Here is a 14,947-nt window from a genome sequence, read left to right on the forward strand (position 1 = left end):
GGGCGGCCCTGGGGAGCCTGGGCCTGGTGCACGGCCCAGGCCAGGCCCCGCGGCCGGCGGCCTCGCCGCGCCGCCCCCGGCGCCCGTGTCGGGGAGGGGGCTCAGGGCGAGCTCCGCGGAGCCCGCTCTTTAGCCCCCCGAATCCGCGCCAGGCCGCCTTGTGGACTGTGAAGTGACCCCCGCGAGGGTCTAGGTCGCCTCCCTTGACGCCGACCCTCATGCCGACAAAGCTTTGCTCAGTCYGGCGGCCCTGAGCTCCAAGGACCTGAAGGAGGCACAGGCTGCGCTTCTGGCTGTAAATGCCAGCCCGGCTGCTGCCCTGGCCCAGATCCGAGTGCGGAGGACGTCCAAGAAGCCCACGGCTGCATACACGTCTTGCCTGAGCTGCCTGGGGGGTGGTCTTCCTCCAGCTGTTCCCCACTTTGCCCCCCTGAAACCGAACTCTGAGAGCAGAACTCTGGAAAAAACCCTTTTCATACCTTTTTGTATCCCTACGTAATTGAAAGGGAGAGGAAAAAAACGTCRGGACAATGTCACCACTCATCCCAGCCTGCACCTGATTTCTGCCCTCYAGACAGCCCTGGTGTGGAGATAAGGGTGTAAGCGCACCATGCAACCTCACCCTGGTAGGAAAAGCCCACCTGCGACCTTAACTAGGGATGCCAAATCCTTCTGGTCTGTCCTGGGGGCTCCTCAGCCTTTGGGAATGCTTATGAATAAGAAGTGGACATTTTTCTCCAGTTCAATATACAATGCAAAGAGCTTCTGTAATTCAGATAGACTGTCTCCAAAGAAGTAAAATCAGTACCTTTCTTCAAGAATTTCCCAGCCATGCAAGGGAAGGATGCAAGCCATTGATTGTGGGTATAAAATAAAAGGATATGGAGAGGTGGGGAATAGCACCATGAAACAGAAAGTAACCCTCAGACCTGACATACTTTCTGAGCTCAAAAGGAACTGGGAATTGCATATAGCTCTAGCTAGCTCTGGGTTCTAGTCACAGTTTTAATGCTGACTTGCTGTATGAAATTGCTCTGAATCATTGCATTTCTACTTGTGTTTCATTCCCTTCAAAACAGGGATAACAAGTCTTACCTTCCTGTGAGGTGCTGCAGTTTCCATGGCAGAAAGCTGATATGTATGAGTTTTCTTGTTACTTAGATTGTAAAATCTGTGAGGCAAGGTCTGTCATTTTGTTTTATATTTGTACAGCACCTGGTGCAATGTGGATCCTTGTTTTTCAAGGACTTGCAGGCCAGCAGAAGTACATAATTATAYAGAGAGATGAATGTATGAGGAAAATATTTTTTATAAATAGCAATAAAGAAATATTCAGGAAGCCTGTCTCCTAAGGCAACCTATTTGCATCAAAACCCTTTAAAATAACTGAAAAAAAGAGCGAACACGGCATTTGAAGGAACAAAAATAAACTGTCCCCAAAAATATATCGTCTGTATGAGATGTACAAACCCCAATCTTCCTTACAAAACAAACAATTATACTAAAAATAGATGATGTTTTAATTGTAGCATTTTTCAATTAATTGTATGACAGCAGGGCAGAAAAGCTATGATAGGTAGCTAATTAAGACCCCAGTACTATAACTACATGTATTTAAGGGATTTCTGATTTAGCAAATTCAGACCATCCACTTGAACTTGAAGAATTTAGGGATAAAACTGAGTTCCTGATTTGGTTGATTCTGAAAATTCATGCTTAAGATGAGTAGTCCTCACTCATCTGAGATAGGGTTTCTGCCTACATTTTCATTTTTTCTTTCCTTCTCTACTTTATTTCTTTGTATATTCCTATTTTTATTTCATTGTTTTCACTCATTCGGTTTGTTGTTTCTGCCATTTTTATTTCTTCTACTTTCTTCACTTTTTTCTATGATTTCTGCTTTTTGAAGAGCCACCAGTATTTACTCCTGACAGTAGTGTTCTTTGTATAGACAGAGAAAGCTTGTATGAAAGGAACGGTCTTACATGGCAAATTTGAGTGGAACTGGACATTTGTTACTGCTTTGCTTATGTTTATAAGCAATAGAAAAATGATACTGTTCTTGATCTTAGCAGCAGTCAGCAGGAGCTAGTCTCTATTACAAATTCACTATGATTAATATAAACACTGTAGTGGCAATCTAGTCCTTCTAAACATCCAAATTCCTGTTCTAGGCAATGGCACCTCTGGCAGCTTCCAAAAGTGGTCCAGTCCAGCTAAGACCGTGACTGAGTTCCTTCTGGATCTGGCCCTGTCCTTTTACATTTGTGCTCTTTGTGATCTCAGTTTTTAGTCTGACTGCACTGTCTTCCCCGCCTGCTTTCTTCATCTCCCTGGCAGTAGATAAACTTCTCTCTCAATACCACAGCTTGCCAGGTTAGCAAAAATTGAATTTGTTTTGCTGAGCATCCAAAGGTCTTTCAGAAGTGGGTGCTCCTTTATAGACCAACTCCACTTAAAGCTTGAGGGCCACAAGCTCTGAGTATATGAATAGAGCTCCTTTAAATTCAGTGGGTCATGGCTCCAAGTCATCAAGAAGACTGGGTGACACACAGCTGGACACACAGCTGTCCAACCCAGGAAGTAATGAATAAAACAATTTCATTTAAAATGATTTGATGATTCTATGATTCTATGATTCTATGATTTGCCATCATACAACTTGCAGATAACTTTATATACTGTTAAGGGATGTATTAAGGCTGCTGCCTTCAGCGGGCTCCAGGACCTGGGGATCCCTCTTGCCTGGCTGCTGGAACCCAGCCAGCTGTACCAGGGAATCTAGAGGTCTCTCCATCCCRTGTGGATGGATGTAGCTGCTGCTCTCCCATTTGCAAGCCCAATTAGTAGTGAGGCTGAGTGGATATCCTAGACACACACACATGCACATATACATGCAACACTGACAGCTGGCAACACTGCGCTGTTTTCAACAACACCCATATATTGCACTATCAGAACTTAYATAAAACATAAGTATGGTTGGCCAAGTCCCCTTCCTCCTGTCCGTCTAGTAAAGACAAAAGTTCACTAGTGAAAGCACACATACCCTCACTCTAGTTGACGAGTACATGAASACTTGCAGACTCCTCGAATATCGTCATGCTCTCTGGTATCCCTGGCCCAATCCTGAGCTCCCTAACCCCTCTGTACAGCCCTCCTATTCACTGGTGAGTCTAGCTTGAAATTCACTAGTGCATTATGCATACACACACACATACACACTAGGCTAGGGGAAAATACAAATACTCTGGCCTCTGCAGTGATGAGGCAAAGAACTCGTTAGGCAAGCGTACTGACCAGCGACCGCTTACACGTAACCAGCACTTTTTATATACTCTCCTGTCTGTTCTCTTTGTTCCTTAGGATGTTTTGCATAGTCCTTCAGGTCCCCCTCTTATCTAAAAATTCTCGTGTTATTCGTTTCCTTCTTTACAAAGTCCAGGTTGGCTATTTCTGCAGTTTCTTAATGGTCCAACAATTAGTGACTGGAGACTTCTGGTCTTGTCATCCTCTCTGTTATCTSTTGTCTGTCAGGTTTGTGTCTCTTTGGGTTATATTTATGACTTCTTCCTCCTTTACTTATTGTCCCTTTTGTACTGAAAAGAAGCAGCTTGCTCCCATATTCCACACACCCTCACATATAACTTATTTGACTTAATTTTGGGGGGAGGGAAAAATCCTATGGTATTAGAATATGAAATTAAGCAAAGGATCCTGTCATTTCTTTGCTGATGTTAGTTTTTCATCTTTTACAATAAACACTGTTGAACCAGTGTTCATGTTGGCCTTTTACTTGCTCTGGCTCTTCTTGTGCACTTCTGCTCTTACTTCACAAAGCAGCCAACTTACCATAAATTGGATAGTGAGAAATGAAATTACTCACAGGTTTGTAATCTCAGATACAATTAAAAACAGATCAAGTATGTAATTTGCATGATTGGAAAAACTTTTCAATGGGATATTTAGATCTTACAGTAGTGACTGAGAAAATTATCAAGTGATAGACTATATTTTCCTGACATAATTCTTTTATGGAATTCTAATCTGGGAATTCTTTTCKTTGGAGAAAGAGAGGAAAGACATTAGGAATTTTGGAAGGGTAGTTGCAAGAATTTTCTTACTGGTTCTGAACTGAACTCAAAGCTTGTTCCGGTCAATCAGAGAGCTCCCAATAATTTCTGAATTCATGTTCAGAACATAGAAATATATTCTTACATTGTATAAAACATTACTACAATGCATAAATATCTTCTCTTCCATATCCTGAGAGATGTTTAGCATGTACAGTTTCTGCTGTAGCCAATTCCAATACAAAGTGTAAGCACTAACACGTTAGAGCCCACTTCCTACCACCTTTCATGTGAGAAGCTAAAAGGAATCAGTGAACTAACAGGACAGTCTCAGCTTTGGCATTAAATGGCTCCTACAATAAATCTTTATGTATGTTACAAGCTGGGAATATGCATGGATGTTTCAAGTTATTTTAGTATTTTAGCATTTCACTGATTTAATAATTTAACCAGTAACAGCTGATGTGCCGTTATGTGCCAGTTATCGCATTAAGTTTTATCCAAAAGACATTGCAGTGAGTTAAGAAACCGAAGTTACTAGTGAATTTTATGCCCTCTCTTAAAACAGTAGGTGATTACGTTGTTAGTAAAGGAAATGGCTAGCAGACACCTAAGAATCCTAAATATACTCARTGTTTCTACAATAGAAAAGCAATAAGAAAATCTATTTTTGTAGATCAAGCAAATAAGATGGTAAGATTTTCTCATGTCATATTTTGGATCACAAGGGGGAAATTTGATGATAACATTTTGTTCTCTATAAACCACATTGATATAGAATATTTTAGTGATTCTCAGTTTGAGAAAGGCACAACAACTGCACCAAATATAGTAAACAAATATCTTAATAACAAATTTGGGATCCTAAAATGACATAAAATATTTATCTCTTATTTCAAAGAAAGGCAGAAAATTCTAGTATCGATTCTAACAAAGTAATACAGATATCTGGCCTGTTATTCCCAGAAATCAATTCATATTACTAGGTGCCCAATAACTAATACAACCATTACAGCATATGCAAAAATCTTAATGTCCATAATAGAATTAGCTGATACTATAACTGGTGACATATTGTAGGAAAAAATAAAGTTGAACATATGCTAACATTTAATATACATACTTTTGCCACATAAAGGATGAAGTTCAGTTGTTTATGCATATGTTTTTTCAAAGTGCTACTTTTTCAGCTGAAATTTGATATTTTCAGATCAGAAATAATATTTTTAAGGAAGAACTTGTTCAATTATTTTCAAGAATGAAATAAGTATGTGAGAATGTGAGAAAGCTCTTTTTATTCAATCTTCATCTGAATAGCTCTCACATGGCAATGAAAACTGCTGAAAAACTGAAATTTATCAGAGACATAGCCCTGGAATGTAGATATGCCTTTCATTGGTCTGCTGAAAAATCAGATTTAAGATTATAGTGCTTTAATAACACACTTTATACATGAGTAGTAAATTACATTAAATGGATAAAAGCAAAAATCTTCCATTTTTATGGTACTATACTTCTGTGAATATATTAAGTAAGTGAATATTGATTAGATAGTGTTGCAGGATTCCATTAGATATGAACATGCAAGCACAAAAAGGTGGATGGAATTTAATACTTATTTGAGGACTACAAATAAGATCTGTGAAAGGGAGTGTGAATGAAGTCTGGGTTCCAGAAAATTCTTCATCTTGCAGAAAATAGAAATATATATACAGAATGAATCAAATGTTTCTGCTATGGTGATGAATATATAAAGTATGATGTATTGCATTAAGTGTTTTGCGATTGGCTATTAAATAGTAACAGAAGATATTTTTTCTGACTTTTTAGAATTCATAGATAGCAAAAGTAGAAAAAAACCCCACAAATGTTTCACAATAAAACACTCAGGATATGGTGAGATGAATGTTGCCTCTGGGACTTACACTTTCTACCTCTTCTGTCACTGTCTGAGGATTTGAGATACAAGGGCTCACCCCTGTTCTAGCCTCCAGTTAAGGAAAGCYGCCAGCACTGGCAAGGAGAAAGCTCGGAGTAGTGGAGATGGTGCAGGTGCTGCAGTTATTCCTTGAAGTAGTCACCCAGGGAGCCAGGGACTGCAGGGTGCACTGGAAAACACACCATCAATGGGTTTATTATGTAGGAGAACCCTGTTCCACCACGGCTAGGTTGGATTTTCAAGGAAAAAAATGTCTAAAAGTGTGGGTGCAGCATCTTCAGCAGGGTGTATTAATGCACAGAGCTCTCTGTACTACCCTGTGGTCACTTCTGAGTCACTGAGTCTACACTTGCAAATCARACATTGCCAAGACATGACACCAAATCACTGTCTCCTCTGTTAAACGATTCCTGGTGCTATTTCGGCCTGACCCAGCTAGTAATTTCTAAGTGTGGTTCAGGAGTTAACTAACTCCTGCATCAGAGACCATTCCTGATAGGCAGTTTGGACCTGGCCATCCTATCTTGGAGGCTAAGAGAGCCTGACAGTGTGGGCATGGCTACAGCATACCAATTTGCCTCCTGGTCAGAGAACATGTACTGGCATTGTGTAGTTAATCAGTACAGATCTGTTTTAAAAATTTCCTAATTCCTAAGAACAAACTAATTTCAAAGTCTTGGATTTCAGGGGCCTTTCCTGGCTTCCACATTTCTTCTTTCCAAATACAGGCACTTACATAGCCCAATATAAGCATACCTAGCCCATTAGTCATGCCTGGTTTAAGAGCCTGTTGGTTCATCTTTGCTTGTGCAGATGTAATACACTTTTCGTACTTTGGGTAATAGGTCCTGGTGGAAAAAGCCCCCTTCACCACACCATCACAAAGTAACGTCTTGTTGAGTGAATTCTTCAGTGCTAAACCCATTTGAAATTAATGCTTTCCCAGGTATATCACTCAATTCTGAGGTACAGTCTGCTTCCCTTGTTCCTAGCTGATGAATCTTGAACTTGATTTTCTTAGAACACAGTTTTTAAGGGCCTACCTTATCAATGACTCCTATGGCTGTCATATACTCATTTTATATATATATGTATATGTATATRTATGTATATGTATATAGTATTTTCCAATACTATCCCAAGAGATCGCTTTGGAAAYAGTATATTGGATTATGATTTCTTATTGATCACTATTTTCCGAGATCTGTCAGGTAGAGAGAGTTTCCAATCCATGTAAGGACTGTGCTGTGCTAGGATTTTACAGTGCTTATGGTACTCTRTATTCCTGTGGAGGCCAGGTGCCTGTGTTTGCCCTCATTGCTCCAATATTTTTTCATGGTAAATATTCTAAGGATAAACAAATTTCATAAAAGCTAGTTGTAGGAAAAATACTGAAGGTCCAATGTCATTCTCAATAATTTCTGGCTCTGTTGGGTAGTTTCTACAGTTAAAGATGGCAGCCTGTTTGTCATTTGAAAACACTCTGCAGCAGGAAATTATAACTCTGTGTTGATATATGCAGAGTAAACAGAAAATCTAAGTGTGATACTGTTGAACAGTCAATTAACCAAGAGAGATACAATTCTCTAGAAAGCCAGGCTTTGTTAGCTCACAAAACTTCTTATTTAATCAAAATGTCTGGTGATACTAAGGCAAATAGCTTACAAACCTCTGCCACACATCCTTTATCAAATAAATTTTCAATTATAAAAAAAGACTGGTTTGACCACATAGATTTTACATCTTTAAATTCTATTCTCATCCTTTGTTATAAATTCAATCTTTTACCAGTTTTTCTGTTACTGGGCCTAACATGAACCATATTGAAAGACCTATCAGCCATTCCACTAACCCCTTTTGAACACTGACATAACATTAGCACTGTTTTTGTCTTCTTGAATTTCCTTAGTAATCTGAGATTTATTAAAAATTAACCTAACTCATTTGTTCTCTAATGCTCACACCTAAYAGGCATTCAGCTTAACATCCTTCTTTACTATGGATGGACTGGAAATTACTTCTTTGCCTTCTTATGAAATTAGATATTTATTGAGTTCTTCTGCCTTTTCTACATCATTATTTAAACATCTCCTTGATTTTATGTCTTATTAATGAGGCCAATGTCAAAGTGCTTCCTGAATTATTCATGGTAGTTTGTGGTGATGAAGCTGTGGAACATCAGCAGAAGATAAATGGTTTTGCGGTTAAGATATTATCTTAGCATTAAGAGATCTAGGTTTTAGTCTCACAGATCTCCAATGTGACATTATCAAATTACAACTCTGTCTTATCATAGGAGTACCACTCTCCAGAGCTGGTAGTTAAGATGTCAAAACCTTGCCTGTTTTTCTGAATCTGTTCTCTGTACTTTCTTCATGGCACTCTTAACTCCTCAAGACTTTCTGGTCTTTTTCAACCTCCTTCCTAAAACTATCATAATCCACTGTCCAGTCTTATCAAAATCCAGTGAGAGAGGGTTTCAGACAAGCCCCAAGATCTCATGCATCTTTGGAAATCATCTTTGACCTTACTGCTTCATATTGAGTCTCTTCATTCCTCAGTTTATTATATGTTGCATAGAATCGTTACACTGAATTACCATTTATCAGCTTTCCTATATACAGGTCTGAACTCCTTCCACCTTGTCTGCTATTCTCTTCCCTCCTTCATATCTTTCTTGGCCAGAGATGGGAAATACCCATTTATTTCTCAGCTTCTTAGGTTTCAATCTTTACGTATAGCTTCTTTTGTTATTACTTTTTGCAAAGAATTTGGTAACTAAACAAAAAGGAACTTTCAAGAGCTAACCACATCAATTGCCTACACACAACAACATCAAGAGCCTATTTTAGTGCTGTTGTCTGATAATGCCAATTTTACTCTTTATAACAGATAATCTCTATATTTGTACCTTTCTTGCATTGCAAATAATCTTGATGATCATAAACTTTTTTTGATAGCTTAATGCAAGACAAAAAAGTTCACTGGCAATCTAGTAGGTCAGATTTAATCATACCTGGAGATGGAGAGGATATCTTTACAAGAAAGACTAGTTTCATCAGTAGTGTTATATAATCATTGAACATTGTTTCTGGATGAGTATTTTTGGATGACAGCACAATGTGCTAGTCATATGTTCTGGTTCATACTGGTGCCCCCCTTCCTATTTCTTAACTGGAACTAGGTGCAGCCACAATTAACTACCTTCACCAGGTRTTGCCACTAAGGATCACAAGCAAGGTGCTACTCTTCATGGCCTTAGCATATACCCGGACTTCAGTACAGATGCCACTATTTCTGAAATATCCTGAATTTATATTATGATCGGTCTATGTTCTATCCATTGACTTCTTCCTGTTAATTTGGTTTCAGRAAGGTTTTTGGCTCTCGACAAAACAGTATTCATCAGCTGGACAAGCTAGACGTAGCTAATGCTTGCTATAGCAGGTTAAAGATAACTTACCAGCATGTAACACATTTATCGACTACAGTTGCAACCAAGTACAGTTGCAATCAAATGACTTACTAGAAAAGTTGATCTAGTCGATGAGTTTGGAAAAATGGAAGACTGAYGTAGAGACAGACCTGGGAATAACACTAGGACCCAGGCAGAGAAATGCAATGATTTGAAAAACRTCCATAGTCCATTAAGGCCATCCATCCTATTTATTACTAACTATAAGTATATATAATAAAAATATAAATATATTTAGGAGAAAATGCCTGGGTTTTTGCATTTACTGATATGGGAAATACTTCATTTCTAGCATGTGCAGAGTTTCATTTAGAGTATAAAATATAAAGTGACTTTTTGTAATTCATTTTCTGTCTCCTAGTTCTAGCTGCATCCCCTCTGATCTCATATCTTCACAATGGCAGGCAGGCAGAGGAAAAAGAATTAAGTCTGTCCTCCTCATTTTGGCTGTTCCGTGGGAGGAGTTCCAGAGGACTGATATTTCTTGTAACCTAAATAAGCTCTGAAAGAAGCGTAATGAACAGTGAAGAACTAAGGGATAAAATTCTGAGGCATCAGTCCTTTTACATCCTCAGGAGGGAACTTGTGCTGCCGAAAAAGTCACTAAGGGCACTAAGGACGGTAGGGAAGGGTGGAGTGTGGAAGGGACATTCTGCCACTATCACCCCTTATTAGTTTAGGGCTCGGTTTCCTTTTTCCCTAGTCACAGAGGGTTATGCTTGAAATATTGTCATGTATCAGTAACTCTAGTCACGCTGTTGTTCTTAGTAGTGCAAACTTCACATAGTGGAATCTGAATATCTTAGAACAAAAAGTTCTTTTCTTTCCACATTATAATTATTCACAAGCAGTTCCAATAGGATGGAGAGCATAATGGCCATTACTGGCAGATGGATGTCCCTATATTTCTTCAGGTACCTATATTTCTTCACCTTCTCTTCACCATTCTTTATTACACATATTTTTCTWCATAATAATGGTTTTGAAACAATGATCAAGTGAATAAATGTGAAGAAAAGTATAAGAATGTGTTTTACAAAGTTGCAAAACATACAAATCATCTCAACTGCTTATGGAATGCCTCATACAAATCTCAGACCCAAGCGTTAAATGAAAGTGATTATGACAGTCCCCTGTACTCTATATCTAAAAATTGAGATAAAATACCACAGACTTGAAACTGAGAAAACATACTCTAATCCCCAATAACTAACAGCAGCCTTGCCTACTCATCCTGAGATAACAGTAGCTCTTTCCTTGTGGATTCTCAGCATTCAGGCAGTGAAGATATCTTTACAAAAGATGTTTACAAAATAACGCCCAATTCCATTATATGTAAATAACATATGGAATAACTTTTTAAAAAATGAATATATTAGGATTCTCATTCYATTTAATCACAGAAGTATCTCATGCCCTTCTGATCAGTTCTCACTCTTATCACATTGTCAAACTACTGGAGGAAGATACTGTCCCTCTTTTGCCCCTTGCTAGCTCTGAACCTTGTTCAATATTGAGGGCTATAGTCTTGTGGTTGTGTGGATCAGTCCAAAAATGTGAGTACCCCTAGATTCTTTCTCTTTAAAAATGTTCACATTTACCCTTGGAGATGTAGTGCAGAATGCTGCGGCCTGGATGGTATTTGTCTTAGCGGTATACAAATTGTCTTCTAGTTAGTGCCTGCTATCTGAGTGCATACTCCGTTTAAACTGCTAATACACTTCAATGTATTATTGAAATTGCTTTGTATTTAACATAAGCTCCTTTCCTAAGGCATGTGAAGCCATGGTCAGTCCTCCAGAATAATTTTTGGCACCAATACCTCAATGATAACAACGCTGTTAAGAAGGAAAAGTGTTCCCATTTATCCCAGTCTATAAATGCCAGGCTTCCTCTATAACCCAGCACTATACATCTTGCATCTTCTTCCTACATTGATGTTAATGAGCCTGCTGTTAAGATCACACACCTTGCAGATCCAAGGAGAAGTATCTTTTGCTTCTGACACTTTTGGTTCCTCCCTCCTCAGGGCAAACCCACGATGACATAAGAGTTTAAGATTTCTGTAGAGTATTTTCCGTATGCCATCCAGCAATCCACTTGCTGTATTTACTTGCTGTAAACTGTGATAAGATCTCATGGCAAAATTCCAGCAGTTGGCTGACCAAATTTGTTACTTACCTGTACTAATCTGGTTTATCCAGCTTCCAGAGATATGTAGCCATGTACTTGTGCACCATTGTAGTGACCTTCATTTGGAACTGGGACAATGTTTCTCTAACAGTTTCAAGAAAAGTCTGATCTTTCAACTGGGGGCTCTGCTTCCACTGCTGTTATCCAAAATAACGTGATCCTGTTCTCTAGCCTATCTCTCCTGCTCAACATGTGCCAGTGGATGCGGTGGAACTTCACAGCTAGTGCATTATTCTTAAATAAAAGAAATTTAAACATTTTTCTTGCTACCTACTGTAAATATGCCTTACTTGTTCTCCAAACTTAGCAAGCTTATCAGGTGTATTTCAGAGTATCCAATTAAACTTTATCTTGAGAAAGGACACTCTGTCTAAAGTTTGAACTTCTACTTGTAACAGCAAGCAGCAATCACCTCTGTGCTGAAGAAAAGGCAAGATGTTCTACAAAAGACCACAGGTTAATTCTTAAGGATCATACTTACCAACTGTGGGAAATACGGAAATGTGCGTCATGCACCCATAAATCTTAGTGCTAAGCATATACATGYAGAGAATCAGTGTAGAAACAGGTATCTGAGGTGCAGATTACCTACAGCAAGGTGCTATACACAACTGAGGACAGAGCTTGAGCTCATCTGCACAGGATGTGACTGCTCACAGCGTGGATGAAGCCTTTGATATGTTCTGTAAATCCTTCCCTGCCTTGAGCCTGTAGAAATGGTAGGAGAAGTCTCAGAAATGTCTTAACACTTTGATCTCTTTCTGATTTGTCTCCTCAAAGATCCCTACTTATACCAGAACTGGTTTTTAGTATATTGCCATTCTCCCACTCCTCAGTTAAATGAATAAAGAATACTTACATCACTGACAGAAAGCTGAACACATAAGAACTCAGACTGCTAGAACTCTTACCTATTTATCAGAAATTTGTCTTCAACAGTGATGGCTAGCAACTGTGAAACGCAAAAGTAAAGCCATTGCACATGTAAATCAGATTTGATCTTTAACATTCATAAYGCATTGCTAAAATGTTAGGGAAAAGATTTCAATATCAGGGAAGTATTTTCCTCAGTAGAGATTTTTCCCTCCTTTTTATTGTTGATGATATGATGGAGTCCCCAGAAACAAAGAGGTAATCTAGTTATCTTACTCTTTCTCCTGTGCTTTGATAAGTCCACCGACTTTCGAACAGCCACCTCAGTGGAGAAGATATTCAAGGTTCCAGGCGTAAAAATGAAAAATTGCTGTTTGATTTTAGGGGTCACAGTCTAGTATGACAGTATGCTAACTTACTCATATGTCAACAACAACAAAAACTCAATTTTGAATTTTTAAAAATATTTCCTTCTGATACGATACAGCATATAGGTTCATGTTTATAGGTAGAACAATTCTATAAATTACAAAGCTATAGGCAGCCTGACCTCTCAGAAAGTGCATCTTCTCTTATTCTCTTATTCAACGTGAAGGGAAAGACAGCTTTGCTGTTAAGAACACATTCATTCATTATCTTCATTATCCTTTAGGCAGTGCTTGCTATATTGCAAAATCATTATCCCTCTGTGAGCAAACAACACAGCAATCCAATCCCAAGCTATCTGCCAATTTTAAAGCACTCCAAGCAATAACACAACATGGTATAATAACCTTTCCTGGAATTTATTTTCAAAAATGATCTCTGCTTTCCCTAGTTTTCTGTCTTGCAAGAAAGGAAAACTCAGAAGTAACCACAATGTTAGTGAGAGTGGAAAGCCCTGATTGATGATAACTATTGTCAGGAGCGAACCATACTGAACAACAACAACTGCCCTTTTAAGGCATCTTGACTCATTCTTGAAATTGTATCCCCAAGGACTGCAACAGAGAGCATGTTTGACTGCAGAGCGTGCAAACATGCAGTTGCTGAAACAGAAATCGAGCATAGACTCTGAAATCAATGCAGTTGCACCAGAGTAACTGAGAGCAGAATGTACTATATGTTCCACATTGAAAGTTCTGTCATAAGTCAAGCAAAGAGGAAATGTATAGCACACAGAAAATGTAACACAACTAGTAGAGAGGAACTAGCCATTTTCCGTAATGGAGTTTCAGAAATCTTTTGTATTCTATATAGAACAAAGCTTTAATTAAAAATATTATGACTGCTGTAGACAGCATCATTGAAACTGTATAACTTTGTTAATGATTATTTTTCTTTCAGTCGTTATAACTGATTTAGTTTCACTATGGCAGTAGCTAGGAGCTGCAGCATGGGCTGAACAAAAGTTGGAATTTTCATCCACTTTGGGACAAGAAGTCAAAATATCAACATGTGCTGCGGAACAGAATGTTCTGAAAAACACGGATTCAGAAACAATTGAACATTTCATCTTTTCCCCAGCTGAGCACAAAAGCTGCATACTTCTACAGTGTTGCACTGCCTACTGGGATTTTGGAATTTGAACCGCCTATTGTCTCATTCTGTCCTCTCTGGATAAGACCGCTGGCTCGTGCTGCATCTCCAGCGCTGCATGAAAGCCATAGAGATGGCTGTGAGAAGAGTGATTGCATTGTGCTCTTGTAGATATAGTCTAATCGGGGAGTTAACCACCGGAGATAAAAGAGGCTAAAACTACAAGCCCAATTATGCAATACAATGGCATTATAGAATTCAGATTTCTATTGAACTGAGTTAAAACAAAATATCTTGGACCAGAAAGGTCATAGAGCCAATTTTACTTGTATAAAATTCTGTGGAAACTTTTTCCCATGAGAAAGTAATTCTGATAGAAAGCAATCAGATCACAGGTTTATCTTTTGTCCAATGATATCAGAGGCCGTACAAACCTAACTAGACAGGACAGCATAATTTTAGAGAAATTCAATATTCCTGTCTCCATATCACAGTTGCAGGACTGATGCACCATTAACAGGCATTTTGCTCTCATGTGGCTCTGCCTGTCCTAATAAACTAAACAGGCTGGGCTCTCCAGCGTGATTTTGACCTGCACCAACTAGCACTGTCTAAATTAATGTCTAGGCACAGTTTGGGAAACAGCACTGATCTGAGTAAGCAGTATGGATGCAGCCACGCTGTTTTGGGGGAGAAAATACGTGTATGGGMTCCATATATATGCAAACCTTGCCTTGTCTTTTGCCCTCTGGGTCCTTATGACCTGTTTTTTTGCTTGTGGAGACATCACCAGATGGGCACACAGATGTGTCTGGTCATGTAGTGATTAGAATGGACAGCAGAGCTGGGCTAATATGAATCTTCCCTTCCTTTTCC

The sequence above is a fragment of the Rhea americana genome, unplaced genomic scaffold (assembly GCF_003343005.1).
Source record: "Rhea americana isolate MKP2758 unplaced genomic scaffold, rheAme1 scaffold_65, whole genome shotgun sequence".
Taxonomy (NCBI): domain Eukaryota; kingdom Metazoa; phylum Chordata; class Aves; order Rheiformes; family Rheidae; genus Rhea; species Rhea americana.